General features: G+C 36.3%; 1 protein-coding gene across 1 annotated transcript in view; it reads right to left on the minus strand.

Annotated features, from left to right (window-relative positions):
* Positions 1–25,250, minus strand: part of LOC134661010 (protein madd-4) — a 431,812-nt gene that overhangs the window by 253,562 nt on the left and 153,000 nt on the right. Inside the window, exon 2 of the mRNA XM_063516910.1 lies at positions 317–350. The gene's annotated coding sequence lies outside the window, so the exon portion shown is untranslated. The remainder of the gene's footprint in view (positions 1–316; positions 351–25,250) is intronic.

Genomic DNA, 25,250 nt, shown 5'->3' on the forward strand with positions numbered 1-25,250 from the left:
GCATATTAGTGCAAACGAGATGTATATATAAAGTAAATTACGTTCTCGATCGTGTAAATGTCAGTTTTGACACTGTCAGTGACTCATGATACGGGCTCAGCAGCCACGTATAGATGTGACATTTTTAGGATCATTTTAAATGTAGTATTTTCGTCTCCATATCTACTTCTTATACCTACCTGTTTTCGTACCATCACACACACTGTTAACTGACGTTCGTAAACCTTATTACAAAAGGCATAAGGTCCACCGGGGGACAGTTAAGTATTGCTGTTTGTACTTCCGTTGTCGCTCTTTATGTATTTTTTTAACTTACATTTATTGTCCATTCCTTCAACCCCAGTCGATACCTGCAACGAGTTGAAAAATCTCAATAAATAAAATAAATAAAATAAAAAATAAAGTTTTATTTCAGGCAACATGTACAGTACAACTGTACAATACCCATACCAAAATACAATTATAAAGCTACAAATAGGTATGTGTAACACACAACAACGTATAAATGACTGATCACCACTGAATGTATGATCTGTGACTGTAGGTACACCATTTTAAATTAAAAATATGGTTTTATTTTTAACAAGCAGAAACGTCTGCGATCGATGCTATTAAGCTTAGAATAAATTAAAAAGTGGAAAAATTACTGTCTTGGGTGAGACTTGAACTCACCGATCCAGAGGCCGTGAGTCCAAGTCTCACCCAAGACAGTAATTTTTCCACTTTTAAATTTATTCTAAGCTTAAAAATATGGTTTACCGTAAAATGGGGTGAGTAGGGTTCGCGGGGAGAGTTGGGTTATGAATAGAGAGAGAAGGGATGAAAGGGGGGTGAGATGGATTTTTAAGGCTACTGCTACAAAAAATAATGTATTCCAATTTAAAATGGAGCTATAGTAATACTCATTAAAACAAAATCGATCCAATAATCTTCCAAAATCACCTTTGTATGAAAACCCAACTCACCCCAAATACGAGGGACTACGGGGTGAGGTTGGATTTCCTGTTTATCGTCAAAGTTATGAAATGGAACTACCCAAAATAAAATAAAAACTAAAATACAAACGTTCGGAACACTTATTGTATACACCATTCAGTTTTCATATGTAAAAATAAAATGTTATCGAGGTTTGAATGTCAGTTTTGCACCTACTCACCCCATTTTAAGGTAGGTCTATAACTTATTTAATAATACGCATATTCCATTGAAAATTAATTATTTTACATGACAATCTCGTTCATAACTATTACCACTAAATTAATAACGATGTCGCAATTAACAGTGATTGTCCAAGCGATATCCAATATCAGTTAATATTGCGTTTTCGCATAATAATGTACAAGCGGTGACCCAATTCACGGATATTATCATAGTTGTGCCCATGTATTAATGTGCCAATATGTACCTCTGTTATATTTGGCAATTGGGCTTATTATACAGGGGGATTGGAGATTCGCCGTATTCCTTGAAAGGGGTTACTCTATGGGTCATTTTCAATGATTTACGTCTAGTCAACCAGGGGTTAAAACTCATTGGTTTTCAAGTTATTTGACTTTTTAGTTTTTTAAAACCCGCCTTTCGACATAAAAGTGGCAATTGTGAAAAAACTACTTAAATTTAGAATAAAAAAGCATTCGTCTAATAAGCGGACAGGGTTGACTGTCCCTACTTGTCGCACTGTGAGGGATTCCCCCATCAGTGTTGTGTTGTTTTAAATTTTTGTACCTACTAACCCCCTAGCTTGTAAGCTCTACTAATAAAAATGTGTCCATGTGTTCCATGAAAAATAAATATCATTCATTCATTCATTCACAACCAATAAACTACTGATTAAGTGAAATAAAAAAAGAAAGCCAAACTTTCCAAAATTTTACAAAAAAAGGATTTGAAGTCACAAGTTTTTGTAACTAGGTGCATCATAATAATATAGCGTTCATATCTTACAAAAGTGCGTGTTTAACTGACAGTTTGGTTTATCATATCATGTCATGGTCGATAACAGCGGCCAAAACACGCCTACAGAACACTAACACCCCCGTTTGGGTCCGTCTGTGTCCCCTATAAAACCTAACCTCAAACTGACTTCGAATTACTAATTAATTTGACTGACTATCACACCGTGACACAAGCCCATTCTACATTTTATTGTTATATTATAAATGTTCATAGGTATAGCTTCGATGGCCAACTGGTAGATCTTAATATTTCCTGAATATAAATAATATTGATGCCTATAAGATCAAAAAAAGAGATAAAATAAATGTTCGGGCCAAAAATTTTGCCGCAATTCTTGTGTCGTTATATAGAGCATCCAGCAGTCAGCTATCGATGCTAACGCCGTGAACTCCTTAGCCATTCCGTCACGACGATAATTTATATACAGCGTGAAATTTTAACCATCCTCCATTCTGTATTATAGTCCTCCTCACCGTGTCCGACGACGCCGACTCCTCCAACTGGTCTTAATCAGAAACATGGAATGCTCTGATATGACTTGCGAAGCCAAACTTGAGTCTGTATATAAATTATAAATGCATACTGAACAACTTTTATTAAGGGACCAATACCGAAATCGGGAAACAAAATTTGCCTGTCCCATAGAATCAGCGGCATCACATCAGCCGGAATGTATGAAACAACCAAATTTTTTTCGCGATTTTGGCATTGGTACAGTCACCACACGGGATTGTTACGCCATTTAGGGTCCTAGCTAATTTGGTTGTACTTACGCTATGGAATGTCCAATTTAGCTAGAACCCTAAATGGCGTAACAATCACGAAGCGTGACTGTACCATAATATAAGTTCTTCAGTAAGTATGGCCTAAAAGTCACTACGCAGAGGATACTATACTACTAGGTACTTTAAAAAGCACAAAATATTTGATAAAATAATTTGATTTGTTCCCAAAGTTGATAAAGTAAAAGCTTAGACGTCGGTGTGACAGGCGGCCTAAATAAGGGTCCGCATTAATTGGGGGCGATTTAAAATTAATTTCGCGGAAATTCAATTTTCCTAAGTGGCATATCAAATTAGTTGACACGTCAAATTAAATAAAAAAATTAAGCAGCCGATTGTGCAGCCAGAAAAGGCCGGCCTTTGTCCCTTTATTGGTGGCAATTAAGAAAAGTTCTTGAATAAGGTAATTAAATTTATTATGGTTTTTAATTGAGTGAGGAGTTGGCTAATTTGTGCCTACTTAATTTTGTAAAATGAAATTTTGAACAATTTGGTTCAAAGTGAACTAATTTAATGATGTACCTTTTTGGTTTAAACTTTTTTAAAACAAATTACATTTCAGCAAAAATAGAGTCAGACCACTTACCTAAGTCGGCAGCTATTTTTATAGCACATACGTGCAAATGTTATTTAAACGTCATAATTTTATAGAAATGCCAGTATGTCACTTTTTGACAGGTTTTGTTAGAAAGGGACTTCCAGTTGTATTACAAGTAACAAGCTTTTGAGAAACGGGCCCCAGATAGTACCATAATATTGCATTGTCATTCAACTTACAATACTTGTATGTGAACTTTTAGCTCAATCGAATAATGGGAAGTGAGTCTAATTTGGCTTGCAATCATTATTTGACCCGAACTTTGCAAGTTATAAAAAAGTTTGTAAAACTAAAACGAACCTAATAAACGACAAAACCCCAGTAATTGTTTTACACAGCAAACAACCGAAAACCTATTACGTAACTCAAACATTTTAATCCAACAAACTATTTCCCAACTATCCTGAAGGGATAACTAATCGTTCCGTCCGCCCGCCATTTTGTGTCCGCCATTTTTCTCGGCTGTCAGCGAGTGACCCGCGCATTTGTCATTCGGCCGCTTTCGGCCGCGGTCGTGACGGCTCGGAAGTGTTGCCAATTTATATTTTTTATACTTACACATTTTTTCTGACGTCTTTAGGTTAAGTAGATGTATTAGGTGGGTGTTACTTGTTCGTGTTAAGGTGACATTTCCTTAATAATAAAAAAGCGGCCAAGTGCGAGTCGGACTCGCCCATGAAGGGTTCCGTATTTAGGGAATTTATGACATATTAAAAAAAACTACTTACTAGATCTCATTCAAACCAATTTTCGGTGGAAGTTTGCATGGTAATGTACATCATATATTTTTTTTAGTTTTATCATTCTCTTATTTTAGAAGTTACAGGGGGGGGGGACACACACATTTTACCACTTTGGAAGCGTCTCTCGCGCAAACTGTTCTAAGTATGGGGAACCCCCAAAAGTTTTTTTTTTTTTCTATTATTGTATGAAAATCTTAATGCGGTTCACAAAATACATCTACTTACCAAGTTTCAACAGTATAGTTCTTATAGTTTCGGAAAAAAGTGGCTGTGACATACGAACGGACAGACAGACAGACAGACAGATATGACGAATCCATAAGGGTTCCGTTTTTTGCCATTTGGCTACGGACAAATAATCAGACTTATCTTTTTTCAAAGATTGATTTTGATTAGGCATATTTATCTGGAGCAAATCGCTACTAAAGCAGCATAAAATATCAATGGAAAAATGGACAAAAGCCACGTCACACCTGTCACTCCGACGACTCGAATAGGCCCCGGGAAGCGCTCCAATGTAACAGTGACCCAGTTCACAGTTACAAAATGTCCTATAAAGTAAGTAGGTATTAGGGCTTCCAATACCGGGATCCCGGGATCCCGAAATACCGGTATCCCGTCTTTTTAAACGCATTTTTCAATACCGGTATTTTTAAAGGCAATACCGGGATCCCGGTATTTTAAAAAACGGGGGAAATGCGCAGTATAAAGCCTTTAAATCCATAATATTCGGCTGTATCAAAAAGCTTACTAAACGTCAAACGCCTCTAGAGTTAGACCAAGAAAAGTCTGCAACGATTTTGAAAGCACGCGCCGTGCAAGTGTTATTTTAAACGTCAAACTTCTATGAAATTATGACGTACAAATAACACTTGCACTGCGTACTGCGTATGCTATCAAAATCGTTGCAGACTTTACTTGGTCTAACCCTAACGCAGTATAAACCCTTTAAATCCATTATATTCGGCTGTATCAAAAAGCTTACTAAACGTCAGACGCATCTAGGGGAGCGTTCAAGTATTACGTAACGCAATTTTTGGACATTTTTGACGCCCCCTTCCCCCCATGTAACGCGCCGTAACGTTTTTCTGTACCCCCCCCCCCCTAGTAAAACGTTATGTACCCCAAGTGGCCATTTTTTTACCTAAAGTTTTTTACGCCACAATCATGTGGCGTAAAGTACCTGAAGGGTTAAAAAACGATGTTACGTAACGCGTAGTTCAAACCGCCCCCTCCCGCCCCTGTAACGCATCGTAACGTTTTACATGATTTCTAATTCCCCTTTAAAAAAAACTATATATTTTTAAGCGATTCATATCCAATACCGGGATCCCGGGATCCCGGTATTGATGAAGACAGTTTCGGTATTAATACCGGTATTGTGAGAAGTCCGGTATTTGGAAGCCCTAGTAGGTATCATAATGATTCTACTAGACTAAGAGCTGGTCCCGGAAAACGGTATCCCATCAAAAACATTACATGTAAAAAGGTGCAAGTCTCGCAACGCTTCTACTACAAAAAAGTTTTGAGATGTAATGTGAAACCAAGTCGGTTATTTTAATCAGTGCCAGGGGGTGTTAAATCATATCAATAACATATCTTTAATTTGTAATACGTATAATGACTTGGCCATCGCACGGCTGCATAATGACAGAAGGATCATCGTCACCTATTAAAAATAAAATAATTCTAATTGAACATGACGTTAGCGTTAATTGCAGTTTGAGCATTACACATATTTACGAGTACGGTACGAGTAAAGCATTATGTGCGATTGCCAAGTCATTATATTTGCAGTTCTTAGATATTTAAAACTTGACTTATATGGCAATATTTTTAGGTTTTCTATGGCTTGATAAGCTGAAAACTACTTATGTTTAAAATTTGAAGCTTGTGGGTATGCTAGAAGTGCCTTAGAATTATGATGATCGTAGGTGAGTGAATGAGTGTGTCAGTGTCGAAACTAAGGAACTTTGACGTACCATAATTCTTAAACTACAAGTTCCGATTTAATGTTTTTGAGAATATATCTGAAACATATTAAGCCCTATATGTCACTGAAAATTCAGGGTTCTAGCTTCAGCCAACAAAAAATTACAGGACGTCGAAAATGGCCTGAATCGCTTCGAGAAAAGGATGGTACGGCCATGCCTCTTTGTTTTGCTCGACTAGGCGTGGGCACTGCCGTGTCCCCAGATAATGCAGCAAGGAAACTACTCTGGTACACAAGTTTGCCATATGATATGTACTACCCTTACTACTACTGGATCCGGGCGTCTGGCATCATCATCATCTGTCATTGGGGGAGGTCGAAAAAAGTTCGGTTTTGCGAGTCACATTAGAGCGTTTCATACTTAATCCGGATAAGAACTGTTGATGGAATCGCCATTGCCGGATACGGCTAGGAAGACTGATGATGATTATCATAAATAATTATAAAAGTGTCAAGTCTCGTTGCTCTCATTATCACATCTATTTCCGGAGTTAGCTCTCAGTCTATAAGATAGACCCTCGAAATAAAGAGGCGATTTAAAATACAAGTGCTATCCCATCGGGTCGAACGCAATGGAGCGAGTCGTGTAACCCTTTCCGAACGTGGATGTTAGGGCTTCGGGAGAAAGGGTTCCGTGGTACCACGTGTACGGATGATTACGAGCAAAATGTACCATAAATAAATAATAAATATTATTATGATTCAAATATTTTTCTGAAGTCAGTGTACAGTCAGCATTCATAGTAAAGGATAAAACAACGCGCCAAAAGTGTTATGTTATGTGTTCATGTTACCTGTCGTGATTGTTTCACCGGATGGTCTCATCGGAAGATCAGCGCTGGAAGTCGCCAGCAACATGCTGAGGTGAGACCATTTTGTGGCACTTTATGCCAATACCCTTATATGTTTCTCTGTTATGTATAATTTTCTATTTTGTGTTTATGCTCATGAATAAATTATTTCTATATTTCTATAAAAGTATCTGCCACCTTGGATTACTTTTCTAAAGAGAGACATATTTCGACGATTCGCGTTAAAAAAAGTATCTGTCACAGTCTAATTGTGCTATAGTGTCATATCTCTTTTTGTTAACTTAATATTAGAGAATGATAGATACTTTTACGTTACCCCTAGGCCCGTAAGTGGGATTTTCTCCCCGCTACGCGAGGACATACGCCTAAATACAAGCAAACGTTTTGCTTGTACACTTTTAGGCGTACAGTACAGGCCTATGTCCAATAGATAACTTTTTTTTATTTGGCTTCATCGGTATAAAAATTGGGTATTTGAATAAGCCCACACTCTTTTTATTGCTGTCTAACAGACTATGCGGTTGGACAGATTTTGCACAAAAATATCGGCCTTAATAAATATAGTTGGAATAGCGTTTCAGCATTTGCGTTCAATTTTTCACGTGCGTATAATCACAGAATATATATCATAGTAGTGCTACCAAATACATACTTCGTATGTACAGTCAGCTGCAGAGAGAGCAAGAGCAAAATAAAAATATATAATGTTATTGAACATCCAAGCTTTCGTAAAAACTAGTGCCCACGCCAATTACTGGGATTAGTTGCCAAGCGGACTCCAGGCTCCCATGAGCCGTGGCAAAAATGCCGGGACAATGCGAGGAAGTGATGATTGAACATCCAAACTCTTTGGTGTGGACGTATTGATTACAGTCAGAATTAAATTTAAAAAAGCTGGAAAAGTAAAAAGGACTAGTTCGCAATAAAACCAACTTTGCGAACGCTAAACAGCTACGTAAAGTAGCACTTTTTGAGCAACTGTATTATTAATAAAAATAGGTAACTATTACGTGTTGTTTTATTCACTATTATTGATGCTGGCTGTACCTGTATCTACTCGTGTTATGGATTGAACGGTTCACGCTCGTGTGGGTTCAATTAATGGTACGCCTAATAGTATTATCTCAGCTCTCTGACTTGATCAAGATATCCGCATATTACTATCACTACACCTTATAAAACAAAGTACCCCGCCACGTCTGTCTGTGTGTATGTTTATTCGCGATAAACTCAAAAACTACTGAACGGATTTTCATGAGGTTATCACTTATCAATAGAGTGATTCTTGATGAAGGTTTAAGTGTATAATTTGTTAAGTTTTTGTGTAACCCGTGCAAACCCTGGCTTCGCACGGGTTACAAATGTGAGAAATTATTCATGCAATACATGTTACGATTACAAATTAAATAATTAATTACACAAAGGATAATAGGGTAATCGGGTAACTTTTAAGGGTAAGGACGGCAGATGTGGCCACCCGGGCTTCATGGTAATTTATATCTGCGCTAAGTTAATCCTTGTGAAGCAACTGACAGAATGGACAAAGAGCTGAAATATTTGAGTTCCAAAAATTAGATCTTGATTTGATATTTGTTAAAGTTTGAATGTCGTTCTTGAGCCTGAGTTTACGATACTTCGGAGCTATATAAGTCGCATTAATAGATCCGTCCTTTAGCGATCCAATTTAGGTTCTAAACAGAATAATAGCAATAAGGACATAAGGGCCTTCCCCTGGATTAGATGAATTTTAACACAACATTGTTGATTTTGAGAACAGCTGAAATTTGGAGGTTCCAAAGTAAATAAATAGCGTTATTTATCTTTCATTTTTGGCCAATGGAAGTTTGAAGTGAACGGACAAAGGAGAGATACGTTTTAACAATTTAGATATTAACATATTCAATGCATTTAAATTAATAATTAACGTTTCGAAACATGAAAATAGAAAAGACACTCCTTGAAAATCCGGACAGTGTGGCTAATAACAATTTTGAGCGTGTTTGAAAATTGACACGCATGATTCTAAAACATGAGAAATTATATTATTTATTTATCTAATACCTTAAACGAGCAATACTATATTAATTTATATATATCTTTATTTCGGGGATCTCGGAAACGGCTCTAACGGTTTCGGTGTATTTTTTTCATAATTTTTAACCCATGCAGTAGTTTCGGGGATAAAGGGCGGGGGGATGGTCGGACTGACAGACAGACAGACGCACGAGTGATCCTATAAGGGTTCCGTTTTCTCCTTTTGAGGTACGGAACTCTAAAAATAACTTTTCGCTGACAAGTTATTTTCTTATACCTATTCATACGTAATACGTACCATCTATTAGCCATTGTCCTAATAATATGCGTTTGTCTCATCGTCTATGTCGAGCAGCCTAATTTCCATTGTCCCCTGAGTTACGGCCGTTATAGGCGCCATAATGCTCATCGTAAATATCGATGGTGTTTGTGCGTCACGATTTATTGGGGTTCAGTACAAAGGAGTTAGCACTGAGGGATCTGCCCCTAGAAGTGGGGGATGCCCTATTTACGCCTGTATACAGACACCAGTCTACAAGTATGGATCAAAAAATATACTACAACGAGGGGTTAATCATGCTTAACAGCTTCCTACAGGTTTGAGTTCTATTCATGGTTTTTAAGGTTTTTTTTTTTTATTTTGACACCTTGAGTCAAAACACGATTCACAGGTCACGTTGATTTGGTTTGGTCGGTTAGTGCACAGTAGTTGTTTAAAATTCATTTTTTAGCACTTTTTTGTCCAAAATTTTAAAAAGTGTAACTTTTATGCAACTCTCCAGCATGAGACGAATCTAATGACATATCATTTATCAAAATCGGATCATAACTGTAGATCTGATGGGATGTACAAAATCGGCTTCGCGTAATATATGTATATAAGGATAGGGTATTTATTTTACTGTATTTCAAATAAATTATTTTACACCATGCATGAAATATAGCACTTGCAAGAATATTTATAGAGAAAGGTAGACAGCAGTTATGTTATTTTTAGATACAATTTCTATTTTAAAACCCGTATCAAACTATAAAGAGTAGGTAATTTGATTGTGACGTCACATGCTAGTGTTTCATATAAATTCCATAGTAGCAAAATCATTTTGACAGTTTGAAAAAAGAAACTGATTTGACTAGTAGTCAAATACCCTATAAGATCAATATCCCCTGTAAGTCTAAATAACCTCACACGGAAGTACTAAAATAAATGATAACCTGTACAGACAACAAATCTTGTCTAAATTACTCATAACAAGCATTAGCACTTAATTAGATGTCATAATTAAGGAAACCGGCTTAATTGAACGATTGCGTACGCAATTATTTTTGTTTAGCATCCTTTATGTGAATTCGTAATAATACATTCAAGCTATGCGTAAGAAAATTAATTGTAACGTCCCGGGAATTATGCGGAAAGCACCCCTGCCTCGAGGAAAACAAAGTGTCTTAAAGACGCAAAATGTTAAACAAAAATATACCGTAACCCTTTTAGCCACGATTCAAATTTCTACGAAACAGTCAACAGCACATAGGCTCGATTAACTTTTATCAACTGACCATCGAAGTCATAAAAATTGAGTAGCGTTCAAACAGAAGCGAACCTTGACTGACAAATAATAAGGTTTAATTTTGTTTGAAAGTTTCAGGTACATAGGTCGTTTAGTGTCGGAGCTTGAATTAATAAAAGCCAGATGTAAGCAACCTTGTGGGTCGCATACTAATGACAGGTCAAATATTGTTAATTTTGCCTTATGCAGCATGTTCCTGAAGGTAATGGAAATCGGCTAAGTTTGATCATAGGAAAGCAAATTGCCTAATAGACTGGGTAATGAAGTAAATGCGATTAACTTTACTAGTAAAAGAAAATATATCTAAGTAGAAGCTCGACATAATACCGGTTTTATCCTATTTGCAGTCAATGTGATTAGCCAAAGATGTAAACAAACCATAAATTATGTACTCTTCATAACATTTTCAATTTCTAAGGTAACAATAATTTAAGGTGCCGTGGGTGCCGCAGCTAGCAGAGTTTTTGAAACATCGTAGCGCTATTTTAGATCATAATACGCTTGCCCAAAATATGCCAAGGAATCTTTAGGCCTTTCTTTGGTAATTTCATCATGAAACCTGATTAATAAGTTAGGCGCGATAGGAAAAAATCACGACAATAGGTCTAAACCGCACTAGGTATTCAAAATATGTAGAATTAGACCAAGATGAGTGTGCAAAGATTTTGAAGACGAGTGTTAATTAGGTACACGTCATAATTTCATGGATGTTTGACGTTTAGAATAACACTTGCACTGCGTGTGCTATCAAAATCGTTGCATCGCAGAATTATCTTGGCCTAACTCTATCAATATTTGCGCAAAAGCTAAAAATATAAAAAATTGCGCAATTTTATTTTTGATCGAGCTCACCGATATTTTTTTTGTTGAAAATTACTAAATAATACTAATTTATTAACAATTATATCCGCGATCGCGGGCACGCACGGCTGTCCTCTGTGAGGAGGAGGAGAGGAGGAGGAGGAAGCACTAGTAAGTAGGGAACAGCCAATTCAGCTAGGATGCTAAATGGCGTAACAATCCCGTGTGGTGACTGTACCTAAACAATTGAATGGGTTTTGAAAGTCACTTACGCTTGGTAAAGCAGTACACCATTGTGGCTCAAATACACACCGTAAATTTACTTAATTCAAATGAAAATGAAATTATAATATTTTGACATAATTTGCGAATCGTTCCCCGAAACAATTGAAGTCGAGCCTGTGTGGAGCTGAGTTGTGGAAACACCAATGTAATCAGTGGGAATTAATTTAACTGTATACAGAATGAAGCGTTGTTATACTGTAATTGGATAGGTACTTTTAAAGATTTTGACAAATACGAGTAATATAATAGTATTTTATGCAACCGTTGTTTAAGAGGGGTCAAAAAAGGCGAGTGGCGTGAGTAACAATTTGAGGCGAAGCCGAAAATTGTTAATAAAGACGCCACGAGTATTTTTTGACTCAGTTAAACAACGTTGCATACGAGGGCTGTTTGATAAGTACCCGTTTTCCAAATGTATTAATATCACGGGCCGAAAATATGTATACAATCGTTTTAAGCCATTTATCAGAGGTGGGATTTAAAAAAAAAAAACAGCATTCTTTTGTTTTTTTCTCATTTGACAGTGATTCAGGGAAAGCGTGAAATTAAAATTGTGAAAATGGGGAAAGAGCAGTATCGGTCTGTAATTAGATTCTTGTTTTTGGAAGGAAAAACATGTGATGAAATAAAAGTAAGAATGCAAGCGGTTTACCATGAATGTGCTCCTTCTATGACAACCGCCAGATACTGGTTTAACGAATTTAAGCGGGGGAGAACAACCGTCTTTGTTGAGGATCGCCCAGGCCGCCCAATTGAGGTGACTACAGACGATATGGTTAAGAAAATTGAAAATATCATTTTAGCCGACCGCCGAATTGGACTTCGAGAAATCGTTGATGCTGTAAATGTTCCAATCGAGCGGGTACAAAACATATTAGAAGAAAAATTGGGTATGAAGACAGTATCGGCGAGGTGGGTGCCGCGTTTACTCACGGAGGAGCAAAAACGGAACCGACTGACTACTTCGGAGCAGTGTTTGGCCGTGTTCAAACGTAACCCGAAGGAGTTTCTGCGTCGTTTTGTGACCGTAGACGAAACGTGGGTCACCACTACACCCCGGAAATGAAAGGGCAGTCGAAGCAGTGGATTTTACCGGGTGAACCTACGCGAAAGTTAGCAAAAATCGTCCCATCGGCTGGATAGGTCATGGCGACCGTTTTTTGGGATTCGCAGGGTATTATACATATTGAGTTCTTAGAAAAGGGGAAAACGATAACAGGACAGTACTATGCCAATTTATTGGATGAATTTGACGCTGTGTTGAAGGACAAACGACCCCATTTAAAAAATAAAAAAGTACTGTTTCATCACGACAACGCACCAGCTCATTCGTCTAGAGTTGTGATGGCTAAATTAACACAATTACGCTACGCCCTATTGCTTCACCCCCCGTATTCTCCAGATTTGACCCCATGCGATTTATTTTTGTTTCCCAACCTGAAAAAATGGCTCGGTGGTAAGCCATTTGGATCAAATGACGAAGTCATTGCCGCCACAGAGGCCTATTTTAATGACTTTCCGAAATCATACTTTTTGGATGGTTTATTGAAGCTTGAATATAGGTGGAACAAGTGTATAGAGTTAAAAGGAGACTATGAAGAAAAATAAATGCATATAAACAAAAACAACTGATTATTTTTTTCATAAACGGGTACTTATTAAACAGCCCTCGTACAATACTTTTTCTACGACCAAGCACTTTAAAAAAAAATTGTAAATTTAACAAATATTTTCCATTCAACAAAAATAATACTTTAAACAAGTGGGATATAGGACATATATGTAGGTAAACAAACGAAAAGTATACAGCTAAGATACGCGACCCGGCCACCGCGCCCCGCGCCCCACGACCGGTTGGTCAGCGACACCTTCTTGTAACTCATGAGGCCCTGGTACTTGCTCTTAGTTAAATTACAATTTTGGACAGTTATTTTCTCGATTTTGGCCACAGTAGCCTATGGAGACTAACAAGCAACGCTAAGCGGTGTTCGTAGTCTATGGATCTTGCTATAATATAGCAATATCCATAGACTACGTAATATTATTACGGGTGTCACATGCGCGTTTCTGACTTCTGAAGCAATTTTATTGTTTCTACTAGTTAGTACTCATCTGTCAGAGATGACAATTAAAATTAGGTTGGCAACAATGTATTTCATACAATATTTTTTAAGTGGTGATTACACGAAAGTACCAAAAAGATACTGCGTGTATGCACAAATACTTTTTTGGGGAATAGACTAAAGACTCGTCTTGACAACTATAACATAGGGGTTTAAAGGTGTGTGTACGACCTTTTAAATGACAAATAAAAATACGGGAGTAGAAAAAGATATTTACTTTATACATATTTTATACTCAAATGTACCTATAAAATGAGAAAGTTTTATAAACATTTTACTTTCATACAAAGAGAATGTTACTCACAAATGCATACAAAAAAGAAGAGTATGAATTCCCCTACCCACGTATGGTCCCCCTTGGTCATCTCATGTACCTATAAAAGCAAAATAACAGTTAAGGCGCCGAGAGTTCAGGACACAGCTCTCTAAGCACTGAGAGTAGGAGCCTCCTCCTACTCTCAGTGCTTCCTCCTCCTCCTCCTCCTCTCCTCCTTCTCACAGAGGACAGCCGTGCGTGCCCGCGATCGCGGATATAATTGTTAATAAATTAGTATTATTTAGTAATTTTCAACAAAATTTCAATATCGGTGAGCTCGATCAAAAATAAAATTGCGCTCGATCAAAAATAAGTTGTCAAGACGAGTCTTTAGTCTATTCCCCAAAAAAGTATTTGTGCATACACGCAGTATCTTTTTGGTACTTTTACGATACTTCGTGTAATCACCACTTAAAAAATATTGTATGAAATACATTGTTGCCAACCTAATTTTAATTGTCATCTCTGACAGATGAGTACTAACTAGTAGAAACAAAAAAATTGCTTCAGAAGTCAGAAACGCGCATGTGACACCCGTAATAATATTACGTAGTCTATGGATATTGCTATATTATAGCAAGATCCATAGACTACGAACACCGCTTAGCGTTGCTTGTTAGTCTCCATAGGCTACTGTGGCCAAAATCGAGAAAAAAACTGTCCAAAATTGTAATTTAACTAAGAGCAAGTACCAGGGCCTCATGAGTTACAAGAAGGTGTCGCTGACCAACCGGTCGTGGGGCGCGGGGCGCGGTGGCCGGGTCGCGTATCTTAGCTGTATACTTTTGGTTTGTTTACCTACATATATGTCCTATATCCCACTTGTTTAAAGTATTATTTTTGTTGAATGGAAAATATTTGTTAAATTTACAATTTTTTTTTCAAAGTGCTTGGTCATAGAAAAAGTATTGTATGCAACGTTGTTTAACTGAGTCAAAAAATACTCGTGGCGTCTTTATTAACAATTTTCGGCTTCGCCTCAAATTGTTACTCACGCCACTCGCCTTTTTTGACCCCTCTTAAACAACGGTTGCATAAAATACTATTATATTACTCGTATTTGTCAAAATCTTTAAAAGTACCTATCCAATTACAGTATAACAACAATACTTCATTCTGTATACAGTTAAATTAATTCCCACTGATTACATTGGTGTTTCCACAACTCGGCTCCACACAGGCTCGACTTCAATTGTTTCGGGGAACGATTCGCAAATTATGTCAAAATATTATAATTTCATTTTCATTTGAATTAAGTAAATTTACGGTGTGTATTTGAGCCACAATGGTGTACTGCTTTACCAAGCGTAAGTGACTTTCAAAACCCATTCAATTGTTTAGGTACAGTCACCACACGGGATTGTTACGCCATTTAGCATCCTAGCTGAATTGGCTGTTCCCTACTTACGCTATGGAATGTCCAATTTAGCTAGAACCCTAAATGGCGTAACAATCACGGAGCGTGACTGTACTATATTATTATAAGGTAAGTTTATGACTTTCAATCCGGAGGTTGCGGACCTACCAACGAGTAATTTTTTTCGGAACTTATGTAGATACGAAATATCATTTGATATTTAAGTACCAGTTGCTTTTCGGTGAAGGAAAACATCGTGAGGCAGCAGGACTAATGCCATAATCCCAATAAGGCCTAGTCCCAATAAGGCCTTTGGGTTGAAAGGTCAGATGGCAATGCTGCCGTGTCACGCGCATCTCATGTAACTTTAAAAGTTGAGTTTCGAGATAATTACGTTTAAAGTTTTAAAGATACAAATGCTGTTATCGATGACGGTTCATCGTATTTTTTTATTTTTTCTAATCTACATGTAGGAAATATGGTCACAGAATAGGATCTTTAAAATTTTTTTCGCATAATTGAATAGTTTTAATTTTATTCGAATTCAATGGTTTGGCATGACCAACTCTTCCATACTATAGTGGTCACACGAAGTCATGTAAGTCAAGTTACATGACATACATTGTTGTCGTATAACCCAAGAGCTCGGCCAGTCATGCCAAAGTTGCCTAACTCCGGTAACTTAAGAACATATTAGATATAATATGCAGTTGCATGATAATGCAACTCAAGTTAACTGAGTTGTGATCGGCAAAAAAATGAAGTTACATGAGTTAGTCATATGCTTTTCTCAGTAAATAATGAAGATTTTCAAAATTTTCTTTTTGAAGATATATATTTAATGGTTTTTAAGACGATTTAGACTGGTTATCCGTAACTCATGTAATTCGAGTTAACGGAGTTTGGCGTGACACGGCAGAATGGCAGTCGCTTTCGTAAAAACTAGTGCCTACGTCAATTCCGCCGTGGCACATGTCAGAAGATCTTCGATACATGATTGTCAATTTGTCACCTTGGCAATAGCTTGGTATAGTTTTTCCTTCAATCCTGTACAGGTATTTGTTACAAAAAGGTTTTTATTTAAGGGTGTTTTCATTCGTTCTCATGTCAACCCTCTCTTCAGCGCTCGTGGATTATTGAGGAACACCCGTGCGGGACCTTGCGGATTATCTACGTAGAGTCCACAAAACAAGTACCTGAAGGGCCGTAGCAAAAATAACAACTTTTTTATGATATACGAGGCAAACCAGCAACCAATCGTCTGATGGGATTGTTAAGCAATTACTGTCTCCTATGGACATCTGCAACACCAGAGGAGTTGCAAGCCGCAGGGATTAAACTGATCCGAGCAATACTTTGGAGCACTCCCCTTACATCGACAAACGCTAATCGGAAGGTAAAAACATATCATACACTTGCAATAAAAATTGACGTCATCAAAATTTCTATAAATTATTGGAGTTTCGTTTGGCGTTACAATTAGAAAGGCTCTCTAAATTATTGGAAACCAGTGGGTAAATAGCTTTTTATTTACAATTGCACTCTGCATTGCGATTGAATAGGTACCAATTTTGAGTACTTTCTTCAAGTAAGCGGTTAAATGGAGTTTTACATCATTATTTTGGATGATAATAATGTTAATGCATTATTTTATTTGTAATACGTTACAGCTAGCGTTTCGAGAAGTTTACACAAGTATATTTATAGACAGATTTAGTTATGGACTACGTTATATCTACTGCATAAAACATCGTAATATAAAAACCTTTTTCTTCTATCGCTACATAGGGCGAAGCAATCAGGCGAGGATATAAAGGGCGGCCCGTAAACTGCCCACGAGAGATACAGGATTTGTGCTAAACTAGTTTTTAGAACATCCTGTACGTGGGGTTGTAGTGTGGACTATAATAGTTTTGTTGTGTGAAGAAAACAAAGCAAACAAGGGGAAATTATACCTTACTAGAAAACATAAGTACACTAAGGTATTATGTGTCATTTTCCCTTTTTGCTTCTTCCTTAAAAATAAAAAACTTTTCCACCATACCAGCGGCCCGTTTCTCAAAAACTTGTAACTTGTAATACAAGCGGATCTCACTTTTTGACAGCTTTTGTTAGAATGGGACTTCCACTTGTGTTACAAGTTACAAGCTTTTGAGAAACGAACCCCTGTTCGTAAAGACTTTCTTTTTCTTCAAAAACGGATGAAAAAGTTGCATTTCAACCACTAACAAGAGTGGAAAAGTAAGTTGATGCAATACAGCAGCGGCAACAACGACCCCGCAACAGTAGGTAGGTAATGCAGCTGCAGTTGTCATCCAAACGACACCTTTAAACTAATGTTTTAAGGGGCCCACTGATTAACAATCCGCCGGTCAATGATACAAGTGGTGACCAGAGAGCTGGCAGCTTTCTATCGCAACGCATAAGTATTGCCATTCAGCGAGGGAATGCTGCCAGCATCTTTAGCACAATGCCGCAATTTTTTAATTTAGATTAGTTTATTCTTTAATTTTATTATAAGTACTTAGTTTATTTTTAACTTTAGTTTATAATTTTATATTGTAATTTTATCTGTTGTTCCATGAATAAAGTAATAACAACTTGAAATAAATTTGATATTTCGTTTCAAAATTTAAGTATTTCACTCCAAACGGCAGAGCATAGAGTAAGCAAAAAAACTGACAGAAAAACTCAATTCAATCGCCGAAAATATTTCGTCACCATGACTGACTGTTCTGAAATTGGAATATCATCGCAGTTTTGAAATATCAGTTGTCTATTTTTGAAGCAAAAGTGTAGATATCGTTGTTTTTTTTATGAGTTAGGTTAGGAGGCAAACGAGCAGACAACACCAGAAGGGTTGCAAGTGCCTTCTCGACATTTAAAAGCAGGCAGGCAGTATGTGTATAGGCAGTATGGCAGTACGTTCTTTTTTTAAAGGATTGAAGGTTTGCGTAGTAATTTTATTTTACTATTTTATTTCAAAACATTGTTAAAATTGTGTGAATGATGATCAAAAATTTACTGATTTTTAATATTTATTTTGTCTTGCGGAAGTTTTGTAGTTCAATTTGACACCACTTGGATTGATTAATCAGGTAAAAAATTACATGTTCAGAAATGTATACATTTTTTTGTTCTTAAAATGTAACAAAATTGAATATGGCCGATAAAATTAAACGCAGAAAAATTGTTTCGCCGAATTCGGCCCGTACATTTTTTCCGTTCCCACCTCTACTCTAAGCTCTTCGATGCCCGTTGAAATAATAGCTTTAACGAAACGAAAGCTCCATTACTGAAGAATTACTATTGCTTCTAATTGGGGCTTAACAAACGGGTATTCGTTAAATTTAACGTTCAATTTAATGAGCATTGTTATATTTTGTTGAAAATCGTGGAAGTATAAAGGTTAGAAGTTGAAGGTTAGTTTTTAAGGATGTGAAAAAATATTTATATATTTTTTTATTTACTTGTGTTTATGACTATATACATTTATTTACGAACAAGATATATACAGTGTATTACTAAAAGAAATTAAAAATTAGCTTAAATCTAAAATAGGCCCTTGAGGCATTGTACCAAGGATGCTGGCGACATTTCCTCGCTGTATCGCAATGCTGATGTGTATATTAATTAACTATAGTAGATTTGTAATATTATAGTTCCTATATTAAACAACATTATTATTCTATCTATTGAATAAAATTGTATGATAGATAAGGTAAATCATAAATATGATATGATATATTATTATACCTACAATGTTAAAAAGTTATTTGATACCTACCTTTGATTTGAATGTATTCATTTTACCTCCTAAAATTCAGTAATTAAGTGTAATTTAAATCAGGCAAAGTCTATGGCGTTCTAATATAGTTGTACACAATTTGACATTTAATTTTCAATAACGTTCTGCATCCAAAAATACAGTTATAACTTGATTCAAGTTCCGTTTAGCCACATAATGGCTCTCAAACGAGACAATATCATAAAACTCATAATAATATAATAATGCAACAAAATCAAACGTCATAAAAAACAACTATTTCCTTACGACTTCACTGTTAAATGCTAATTTGTCATCTCGTAACGGCACTGGAGGTCTGTTCGAACTCCAAAAATTCCAACTTGATTTATTCTACATTCAACGTTTTATTTGCAAGGAGACCTCATAAGGGCTCTTTTACACTCATTTTATTAAGCAGATTGACGGATGCAGCGCCTGCGTCAAGGCCGCAGCAGTTATGCCGCAACAGTAACGCATTTGCAGTTGCCATACAAACGTCACCTTAAATGTCGCTGTACGGCCCCGTACGGGTCTCTATTGTTTCCCAAATTGTCTTAAGCCATAATGTATTGTTTTCCCGAATTTTCGTTAGTCATAATTAATTTGGTTCAGAAACGCGTCACTTTTCAGGATTGCCAAAAAACAAACCTAACCTAACCTATTTATAGGATAAGTAACCAAACGAAAATCCTGAAATGTTAACGGTTTCAGTTTTATGACTAATGATGATAATGACAAACAATACATTATGACTTAAAACTTTATGGGAAACAACGGGATCCCGCCCCGTACATTAGCGGAAGTTCTGGTTGTCAAAAATGTACGTTTGACAATCAGTACACATTTTGATAGTTTTATTTTTATTTTTCGATTACACTTCCTTTTCAGTCGATTAGTCTTTGATTGCGAGTAATGTTAAAACAATATTAAACCAAGATACGAGTTTAAAAGTTCGAACAGGACTCCAGCTTAAGCTTTAACAACTTAACTGCACATACTTTAAACTGAGGCCGAATAGAACTACATTAAAATATCTACTTTAATAACCTATATATAAGATGCAAAATGCAATAACCATTGTAAGTTACGCCGCTGTCCAAATATTTTAAGAAATAGCTTGGATGAAAAATGGCGTGTCTGTATGGAAAATGGTGCTACTTAAGACCTTTTTGGACTAAGTATTAGAATGACATACGATGCGGTTGGATGGAGCGTTTAGCGTTAATATTATTTATGTTTCGGCTAGTTTACTGGACATGAGGGCTAAGGTATGAGAGATAGCGATCAATAAACGCTTATTTCAGTACACCTACTTACCTTTTTTTAACACGATCTTAGGTGGTTATCACACTGGCGCCGTTTTCGTTTACGTCGACGAACTGCAAGCAAAACTGCATTACGGGCTAGAGTCTGTTCGGAAAGAAAAGAGTCGTAGAATGTATTGGATCCCATACATTTCATGACTCTTCTCTTTCCGAACATACTCTATGTGCGAAAGATGGTAGTAGGGAAATACAAGCGACGCCGTGAAAATAATTATGAAATTTCGTCGGACGACATCTTCAATACTATTTTGCTGCTGCCGACTATCAAATTAACAATATGTCCCACACCTACTAGGGCGGCAGCACATTGACGGAGTGAAAAGGCAGGCTTTTCCATCGTTTTAAACATAAAATTTAAATTAATATATTCAATAGGCTACTTTTAAATAAAAACAATATCTAGAAAAACGTAAATACTTATGTACTCGAATAAATTATTAAGTTTTTAAAAAAATTGTTAGGTAAAAACTAAATTTTCATGATGATGATAATGTTCAAGCTAATTTGTTTATTAATACTAACGGTATGAAATGTCCAATGTAAAGTGAACACTAAATAGCTTAACAATTAAAGTCCATGACTGTATACTACTTACGTTGGAATGCAAAACTGAATATAAACATAAAGTAGATCGTATGATGAGCCATTTTAACAAAACCGCTCCTCCTATGAACTTAAATCGCATTATTGCCCAAACATTTAGTTTGTTTATAGTCCACACATCGAAAGTCGAGTGTGGCCAAAGCGAGGCGCCTCTTACAGGCTAACTTAAAACCAGAGAGTAGTCATAATGTAGACAGGTAACCTCTATATAATGCCGCGTGCCGTGTACCTCAATGTGTGTCTGTTGTGGCCAAAGCCTAGCACCTCGTACAAGCTAAAATAAATCAGAGAGTAATATTATCAAGAGTGGAGGTTACCCTCCATTATAAAGTATAAATACATCATGATGGTGATGATGATCATCATATCAGCCGAAAGACGGTCACTGCTGGACATAGGCCTCCCCCAGAGATCTCCACAATGACCGGTCCAAATGTATGTACAAATACAAATGCGTTTATTTCATTACTTTTTGTAGTAAGTTTATAAACGCAGCGTTGGTCATTGTTTCGTTTATTTAAAATCAGCAAAACTATGCTTAAACCCCACCCTTGCATGTCAATATCATATGGAATTCATGAATGAAGTACCTATCAAGTTTCAAATGTTCTTTATTCTATTAAATTTTATACTGATATTGTCAGTCTCCTATATTTACTAGTCTCTGGTTAAAACTAAACCTTTTGGATGCTTTTGGGTATGTTGACAGTTTTATAGTTATGTTTCAACGAAATGTTCTGTTGACTAGTTTAGATTTAAGCCTAATTTATTTTAATCCGTAAATACTTTACCCGCGCTTTGATTTTCGAATTTCTAAGAAGAGACATTTAGTTTTAAGATAACGGGAGGCTCTTGTTGATAATGTAATAAAATTTTAACACAATGATAATTCAAACAAAAACCGTTGTTTCTAAAACAAGAATGATAAATTTTCAATCTGTGTAAGAATGTGCTATAATTATTATTTATAGCCGCTATAACAACAAATACTAAAAAGTACCTACGAAAACCTCGGTGGGCGAGTCTGACTCGCACTTGGTTCATGAGATACAGTCTGGTTACAGACAGACAGACGGACAGACAGACGGAGAGACAGACGGACAGTGGAGTCTTAGTAATAGGGTTCCATATTTACTCTTTGGGCATGGAACCCTAAAAAAAGAATTACAAACAAAATACCACACATAGAGAGATAATTTCGCGAGCTTAATATACTGTGATCTTATTTTACAGGATTTTGTTTGAAGAAACGTCACAGATGACACTTGTTTGACACTGACATATATTATCCGACACATATCGTTTCAATATCTAATATCTGACGTATCTTATTGTTCGAATACGGCTGTTATACAACAGTTATAACTGTAAAACTGTAAAAAAATAACGTGGGCCTTATATTTATTCCCCGAACCCGGATAAGGCGCGGTCTACCTTGCCGGCGTTATTTACATGCTGTAGCCATTACTCATCTCCCTCTGTTGTTTAGTTTTATATTTTCTTAGGGTTCTCTAGGAATACATAGTATTATAATATTAGCAAAATTAGATACCTATCGTAAGGTGCGTTGGGATCACAATACAATACAAATATTCTTAATAATTGCTCACCAATATGAAAATGAACATGGCACACGAATTAAGCATAACTTTAACTATGGTAGACAACAGGCGGTCTTATCGCTAAAGAGCGATCTCTTGCAGACAACCTTAGGGTAGTGAAGACAAGGCAAAAAAAAACAAGTAATGTGAGTAGGTGATGTAGTTAGTGATAGAAATTGAGAAATAAAAATACCTAATAAATAATACACGTACATAAAAAGCAAATAGTGAATGTAAACCGGTTTTTATTCGTATGAAATTTCGGTTAACAACCAGTTTTTCCATAGAATTAAAAACCGGATTACATTCCCTAATTGGGATAACTTCGAAAGAGGTTGGGATATTCAAATTGGCAAATATTTATAAAACCAGAAGCACTTCATAATTTAGCAACGCTTTACGCTAATGTGTAATTTTTGCACATTTTTATTTATTTTCCATTTTCAATGACCCCGCTTTGAAAGTTATTGTAATGTATCTTTTTCTAACAATAAGAAATAATGTGATCGTAATATTTATTTAGAAAAAACAATAAATGAAAGCTTTGGATTATATTTATTACACTCTGACTCTTCATATGTGTGATGGGTGTACATTGTTATAAATATCGGTAATTCAGAAAATTATTTCAATCTCCCACACTTATATTCATTTAACATGTTCTTTGTTCTGCTTATAGTGTTTATTTTTGCGTACCTACATAATAAGAAGAATACACGTAATGGGGGAACCCGTAAGTAAATACGCCACGCACTTTGCTGTTTTTAGGGTTCCGTAGCCAAATGGCAAAAAACGGAACCCTTATAGATTCGTCATGTCTGTCTGTCTGTCTGTCCGTCTGTCCGTCTGTCCGTCTGTCTGTCCGTCCGTATGTCACAGCCACTTTTCTCCGAAACTATAAGAACTATACTGTTGAAACTTGGTAAGTAGATGTATTCTGTGAACCGCATTAAGATTTTCACACAAAAATAGAAAAAAAACAATAAATTTTTGGGGTTCCCCATACTTTGAACTGAAACTCAAAATTTTTTTTTTCATTAAACCCATACGTGTGGGGTATCTATGGATAGGTCTTCAAAAATGATATTGAGGTTTCTAATATCATTTTTTTCTAAACTGAATAGTTTGCGCGAGAGACACTTCCAAAGTGGTAAAATGTGTGTCCCCCCCCCTGTAACTTCTAAAATAAGAGAAAGATAAAACTAAAAAAAATATATGATGTACATTACCATGTAAACTTCCACCGAAAATTGGTTTGAACGAGATCTAGTAAGTAGTTTTTTTTTATACGTCATAAATCGCCTAAATACGGAACCCTTCATGGGCGAGTCCGACTCGCACTTGGCCGCTTTTTTTTTAAAGATTATAGCCTCTTAAGTGAGCAATTTTTGAGGAAAAAAACAGGAAAAGTGAGGTTTTAAGTTGTATAATACGGGTAAAACGGGAGTTTTATAAATTTATCAAGTTTGTACACGATTTTTGAAGATAAGTTTGCTTGCGCGGGAGAACTTTCGTTTATTTTAACTTTCTAGAGTCATACCAAGCTAACTCTGCAGTTGCAATGTGTGGCAATGTCATCATGTAAAATTTCTATGAAAATATGACGTTTATAATGACACTCCCACATTTTGTTATGTTCAAGTTGGTGCAAAGTTAGCATAGACGGACTCCAGATTCAAAAATGATAAAACTACCTACTTATCATCACCAGTCTATTTACTTTATAAAGGTCCTAGCTGGACGGCCGATTATGAAATCATAATTTGTTAAAGTTTTGGTTTTGTTGTGATTCGTTCCGGACACCATTTGTAGTGCATTTCACGGTTGCGTCTTTTACAAGCTCCTAAAAAACATGACAGTATTTGGACTATTTGGCGGTCCAAATACTCCAAATACTGCCAAGTATTGATCGGTATCAATTCAATGTGATTGGCTTTCTTCTTAAAAGCTTACCTACCCAAATTAAAAAAAAAAACAGTCAAATAAGTTAGTTTAATTTATCTGTTACATGGAAAAACGCCCTTATTCGCCAATCACTCACGACCTATGCTATCCTAGCACATTATAGGGCAATTATTCTTTGTTTGCAACCTTTCACCCAAATCTGACATTTCCATCATCGACCCCGTTACCCCATAAGGCATACAGCAAGCTTATGCGGTCAGTTCGTAGGTCAGGCAGGGTTAATGTTCAGTGTACGGCAATCAGGGCTAAGTTACTAGATTATAACGATTTTCAATATAGTCCAACTAAGTGCCACTTGCAACGTTCCATTAACTCGGGGTTATCCGTTAAACCGATAACCCAGTGTCAAATTGTACTGGTAACCATGGTAACCTCTACCTTTAACTTTACCACTACCGTAAAATCGGGTAACTATAAATATAGTCTTTAAGTACAATTATGGTCCAGTCTTTAACGTTGATTTTTAACGAGCCTTTATGATTTGTACTCATTGCAATTATTTTGGAGGTTAGATACATTATATACTCAACACTATTTGAAAAATACTTATAGGTACATATTTTACTGGAACTTGAATTTGGACCATAGTTGTAAGTTCTGG

This window comes from Cydia amplana, chromosome 2 (assembly GCF_948474715.1).
Source record: "Cydia amplana chromosome 2, ilCydAmpl1.1, whole genome shotgun sequence".
Classification (NCBI taxonomy): domain Eukaryota; kingdom Metazoa; phylum Arthropoda; class Insecta; order Lepidoptera; family Tortricidae; genus Cydia; species Cydia amplana.